This window comes from Mus musculus, chromosome 6 (assembly GCF_000001635.26).
Source record: "Mus musculus strain C57BL/6J chromosome 6, GRCm38.p6 C57BL/6J".
NCBI classification, from domain to species: Eukaryota; Metazoa; Chordata; class Mammalia; order Rodentia; family Muridae; genus Mus; species Mus musculus.
This window is the reverse complement of record NC_000072.6, coordinates 99,519,496-99,525,495: the sequence shown is the minus strand read 5'-3', so window position 1 is coordinate 99,525,495 and position 6,000 is coordinate 99,519,496. Positions and strand designations below refer to the sequence as shown.

The 6,000-nt window shown below is 52.4% G+C and overlaps 1 protein-coding gene across 12 annotated transcripts in view; it reads left to right on the top strand.

Moving 5' to 3' along the window:
* The first annotated feature begins 2,749 nt into the window (after positions 1–2,749).
* The window catches only part of Foxp1 (forkhead box P1), a 597,405-nt gene continuing 594,154 nt past the window's right edge, over positions 2,750–6,000 (top strand). For 3 of the 12 annotated variants that reach the window (XM_030255064.1, XM_030255065.1, XM_030255066.1), the window contains exon 1: positions 2,754–2,948. The gene's annotated coding sequence lies outside the window, so the exon portion shown is untranslated. Of the gene's footprint in view, positions 2,949–4,502; positions 4,900–6,000 lie in introns of those variants that run through there. The other 9 variants (XM_006505314.4, XM_006505315.4, XM_017321301.2 and 6 more) reach the window with 7 other exon arrangements.

Sequence of the window (6,000 nt, the reverse complement as noted above, 5' to 3'; positions counted from 1 at the left end):
ATTGATAAAGAAATTAAAAGCCTGTTCCCTGTGAACATGGTGGCAGTGTTGAAAATGGACAGTGTCTCGAGCCAGAGTGAAGTGTCTCTGTAACGTAAACCAAATGGGTGTGGGGTTCTCCAGTAAGCTTGCACATCAGACACTATCATAGCCCAAGCCAGTGCCATAGATCCTGGGATTTACAGCCAGCCTTCCCTTTTGTCTTTAAATCATATTGCCAATCTGTCTGTAGCCTCTTCTTGGTGAAGGTAGAATTTAAGACAGTTAAAATTCAGACCAAGATCAGTAGCAAGCTAAGAATTTCATTGTTGGTTCATAGTTATAGCTGGGGACAAAAAGAAAAAAATAAAACAGAAAAACACAAATTATAGCTGAATCTGGTAAAGAAGATCACAGTAGGAATAGTGCTTCACAGACTATGCACAGAGATGTCACATTTAAATAAAGTGCTATTTCCCAGAGTTACAACTGTACAACCAGCTACATACCATATCTAAGTTATATTTGGCAGGGCCATCATAGAAATTAAAAACAATGTATTTTTCTCCAAGGACTGGCTACACTGTAGATTCTTATTTAATTCTATGTGACTCCAAATATGGACTTTCCAGTGATGTCTGAGGTTTTGTAACACTATCAACCAACTTGACAGAAACCTTTATATCAGAGCCTAGGCCGTAGCAAACATTCAATAAATAGTAGATGTTATTACTGTCAGCAGTGGCCTGGGAGAGGCGCGGTAGCCGGAACTAACTTTGTATATTTTAAAGAACTCACTAGATGGTCTGAAATATTATAGAATACATATTAATGTCTTAACCAAAAAAAAAAAAAAACCCACGAACCTTTTACAGGACCTAAAATATATTTCATGTACACAGATTCTAGTATAAAAAATGGGATGCCCGGTCTTGTTTGCCTGGCATCGAGTATTTTATAGCATGAATTCTGCCAGGCCATATACCTTAGTGTGCACTACCTTCTCTAGCTTTATTCTGCAACAGCAGTGTTGTTGTTAATTATTTTACTTTCTAAGCATGATAGAAATTTAAATGGTAGTCTCACATTCTCATTTCAATTTAGATTTAAACTCTGCAAATGAACGTTTAATAATATTTGTTGAAAAACATTATCCAAGAGAATCTATTATAATCTATCCAGGGTATTATTTACATCCGTGCTCGTCTGAAGATGCCAATGGCAGTAGGCACGCCCCAGTTCCCTTAGTGCTTTGGGGAAAACCATAGGGTGATTTTCAGAATATTCTCATAAAGAATTAGCTTAGTAGACATACTAGCCAGTCAGTGGCTGGAAACCCTGGCTTGGGAGTTTGGCAGCCTCTGGGATGATGGGTATAAAGAAATAATTCCTGGTCACTAGAAGCCACAGAGGTACTATACCTAAGTCCCGTGTTGGAAACACCAAAAACCAAACCAAACCAACAAACAAACAGCTTCCCCGTATATGTTGATGAAAGTGGGTTTTTTTGTCTTATGTATTTTTATTTATAGCTCACAAAATATTTCATCCGGGCACCTTGGATACCTTATTTACATACTCAGACAAACTTCAGAACAGCAAAAAAGAAAAAAAGAATCTCACCTTCCCAAAGAATTGCACAAAGCTTTTTTTTTTTTTTTTGCTCACGTGACTGATGTTCTTGAGAGCAGGTAATTTGTGTTAAACAAGTGATTGACATGCTAGCCCCCGGGTGTTTTCTTAAGAGGAGCTGTGGAGAAAACAGTTCTCCTTTGCAGCCACTTTCCCCCCTACCCCCCCCCCCATCCCCCAAGCGGACCTGGCGACAGGGATAACATTCCTGCAGGGGCTGACAAGGCCCGAGGGAGTAAGTTCTTGCTCCCATCACTCTCTCCCGATTCCGCGACGCAGGGGAAAATCCCCCTGGCTGGAGGGGTTTCTGTTTCCTTGCAATCAGGGGTTTGTCCTTCAGCTGAACTTTCACCTTCCGAACTCGCCTTCTTTCATTGGACAAAGTGCAGAAAGAAAGGGGAGAGACCGAGGGAGGACCCGGGAGCAGGCGCCGGGCTGGAACGCCGCCCCTGCCGCCCTCCGCTCCAACTGTCACCCAGGCGAAGCACTTTCACTTTTAACTGGAGGAAACTCTATCCCTGCCTATCCTCTTCCCTCCTGGATTTTCTTAGCTCAGAACCTAGCGAATCGTCTCGGCTTTCCCTTCTACGTCCTAGTTGCTGCCACTCTTGATCTCCATTTCCCAGGCTCTGAAATGGGACCCTCTCCCCGTCTTCTGAGAGGACCCCTCCAGCCCAGGCCCCTCATTTCCCAGCTTTTCTCCTCCAGGCTCCTTCTGCCTAGGAACTGTTGTGGCGTTTCCCTCCCGGGTCTTGGGGTTCTGTCTCCCTCTCCTCCTCTTCCCCTCCCCATGTCCCTCACTTGGCAATTGCGATTTTTTTCACCCTCCCCCCCCCGCCCCCCGCGAGCTCTGTTGTTTACCCAGCAGGTGGATGTGACGTCAGGGACGCACAACAGCAAAAAATAACAACATCTCCCTCCGCGACGCGATGGCCTCTCTTGCGCGCCTTATTTATTTATTTGTTCCGGGATGCGGGGGGAAGGGGGCAGGCGACCCAAGGGCGCCGCATCGGGGTGCAGATCGCGCTCGGCGGGTCACAGGGGCTTTGAGAGCGCGGACAGCGGGGCTTGGGGCCGGCGAGGGGCCGGGGCGGGTTGGGGGCGCCTCGCGGCCGGCGGCGCTGGCGCGGCTCCGGAACGAGTCCCGAGCGGAGGAATCTATTGTTATTTATTGTGTGGCAGCTGCACGCTGTGCTCGCGGCCCGGCCCTCGCCCGCGAGTGCGTGTGTGCGCGCGTGTGCGTGTGTGAGCGGGGGGCGCGCGCGGGCGGGAGTGGGCGCGCGCGGGGAAAGGCCCCGAAAACACCTTAGTTTGCACCGAGAGACCATTTGCCGCGGGTGAGTTCGTATTTTTCCATTTCTGCTCCACTTTTTTTTTCCCCAAGCCGCCTCCTGCCTTGTTTCCGCCACTTTAAACAACAACAACAACCAGCACAAAAAAAAAAAAAAAAAAGGGAAAAGAAAAAGAAAAAGAAAAAAGAAAAAAATTCCTACTTTTAATCTCCACGCTCCACGTGCATCTCCCCCAACCCTCTATCCTCCACTCGCTCCGGAGTCGGGGCCCAGGCTCTGCGTGGGTGGGGGCCGCGCGCGGCGCCGGGCTGGAGGAAGCGCGGGAGGCTCCCGCACCCTTGGGTCTATTTGCATAAGTCACTGTGGGGTGCGGTGGTGGCCTCACAGACCAACTCGCCTTTCCCTCAGCTCCTCACGCCTCTCTGCACTCGCTTGAGTCGCTCGGGTAGAGCGATCAATAAGCCCAGGCCGCCTGTCGCAACTTTGAGTGCCCAGTGTCAGCGTTTGGTGGCCGCCTGGTGCGGGTACGCGGGACCCGGCCGCGGTAGGCGGGGGCGTGTGGCATCATCTCCTGAGCTCAAAGTTTGAACTTAGAGCAAACTTTTCCCCTGCTATCCAAGGGTGCGTGCCCCTTCTGTGCCCCCGGGCTGCCCCGAGAACGCTGGAGGGCTGAGCAGGGACGCCTGCGCCCTGGGCCCGAAGCTTGGCGACATCCCTGCAGCCACGCGTGTTTTGGTCCGAACTCAGCGGTGTGGACGCTCTCTAGCTAACCCCTAAGAGCCTGGAAAACTCAAACACACACCCGCACACCCTCTGCCAGACACGCACCCCACGCGGTCGGCCCCCGCTTGTCAGAGACAGAGCCCGCGCCAGCCGTAGCAAGATCGCGAGTGGGCTTGGGGACAGGGCGCACCGCGAGAACCCTCGGCGCTCGTCCTCTCGATACCCCCGCCACCTCACACTTTCGCTTCTGACCCCTGCGCCTTTTAAGCTCTTCTCTGCGACACGCGCGTGCCACCGCGCCCCTCCGGCCCTGTCCCGGCCACCGATGGCTCTCCGTTTCTCGCCTGCGCGCAGCTTTCCTCCCGTGTTCTCGATATTCCGTTCCTGTCCCTCGGAGACGTCTCTCCGGAGCCGACCAGACCAGGCGGCGCGCGCTTCGGGTGGGGACCGAGGCGGTGGCGGCGGCGCCGAGAGCCGAGGAGTTTGCCAGCTGCCGCAGGGTCGTGGTCATCTGCTGCCTCCGCCTCCTCGCGCCCCCGCCTCCCCCCCCTCTCCCCCCACACCCTGCTGCGCTCGGAAACTTTGATTCCTTGTCCCCCCTCCCCACCTGTTGTGAGCTCCGCCTCAGTCCCGGGAGACTGGCGGTGACACACACGGGCGCCAGGGAGCTCCGCGCCCAGAAACAAAGTCTCATGCCCCCCCACCCCAGTGTTTGCTTGGAAATTGCTGCCTGCAGCACCCCCATTCCCGCGCAGCTCCCGCCCCCTGGGAGCCTAAGGACTAAATAAACAGTTGTAACTCCAAACCTTGCGCCTGCCACCGCAGCCCTATCCCACCCCTTTCCACCAGTCCTGCCCCTCCTTTTTTGTTGTTGCAACTTTGTAAGATCCCGGGAAGGTGCTGAGACTAAGGCTCAGGCCGGGCTCCGGGTTTCCCGATCCCTGCAGGGATCCCCCGCGGCGCATCCTCTTTCCCTATTCCCTGGAGCTCGGGGGTCCTCTCCTTCTTGCTGCACCTTCTATCTTTGCTCCTGGCCCCCTCCGCCTAATCACCTCGTCCCCTTCGAGCCCCCCCCCCCCACAACCTTCACGGAAGGAAGAATTGCTGAGGGTCGCCCCGGTCTCTTGTCGATCGCAGACCCCGAAACTTTGCCCCAGGAGGACGGCGCGCGGCGGGCGAGCGGGCGAGCGGGCGAGGGGCAGCGGCGGCGGCGGCGGCGGCGGCGGCGCGGAGAAGCGTGGGGCTGCCGGCGCCTCCTCCCCGGACTCGGTGGGTAAGTCGAGGTGGTTGTGGCAGGCGCGCGGGTGTGGGGGAGAAGTCAGGGAGCCCGGGCGCTGTACCAGCCAGCTTGGGCAACCAGAGATCCCCGACCAGGCGCGGAGAGCAAGGAATGTGCCCATCCGGCTGGTAGGTGCAAGCCAATACAGGACCTGCTTTCTCCCTTTTTCTCTCACTTTCCTCCCGGAATCCGAAAATCTGGAGATCAAAGTTAGCGTGCAATGTGAAGTGTAAAATGTGACATCCCTCGCTCTACTTCTCAGCCCGCTCCCCCCTTATAACTATTAATTATTTCCAAGCCATTGTGTCCAATACCCTAGCTGGGCTGATTTCAAAGTGTATTGATTTAGGCTAGGCTCATCCTACGCTTTCATCCTAATTTATTTTCTTACGGCTTGACTAGAGGACCCAAAATGAAACTTGTTTCTTCCTTTTTCCTTCCACCCCACCCCCAGTCCCTTCATCTGGGTGCTTTAGTTAGAATAATGAAATTAATGAACATTTCATTGGGTTGCATTTTGAGCTTACCCAGGACACTGCAATAGGGCCCAGGGTTGCTCTCACGGCAAGCTCCAGGTATTTTCCGAGTTCTGATTTCTTATTTTGTTGCTGCTCTTCAAGCAAGAAGGCTGCGGGAACATTTTGGATTCCGGTTGAGGAGTCTGCCGGTTGAAACCCTTGTACTTCATCTTCCTTGGGCCATAGCCTGGAAGAACTCGCAAAATAGATGAGCTGAGAAAAACCCAAGGATATTTAAGATTTTTTTTTCTTTCTGTTTTTGAAAAACGTATTGGAGGATCCCAAATTCTTGACTTTTTTTTTTACTCTTCATTTTTTTTTTTTTTTTTTCACAGCGAGAATCAGTTTGGGGACTGGCTTGATGAGAATCTAAGAGAGCTAGTAAGGCTTGAGATATTTTCTATCCAGGGATGTCTTGCTTGATGGAGGCAGCAGACTCCTTGCTAATTTCTCTTTCAGATCATTTTCAAGAATTCCATTGAGTTTTGATTTTGAAGTGCATGTATCTCTTTAGAGTCTGGAAAAAGAAAACTGGGCCCAGATTTTTTTTTTATAAAGGGGTGGGTGGGTTTGCCCT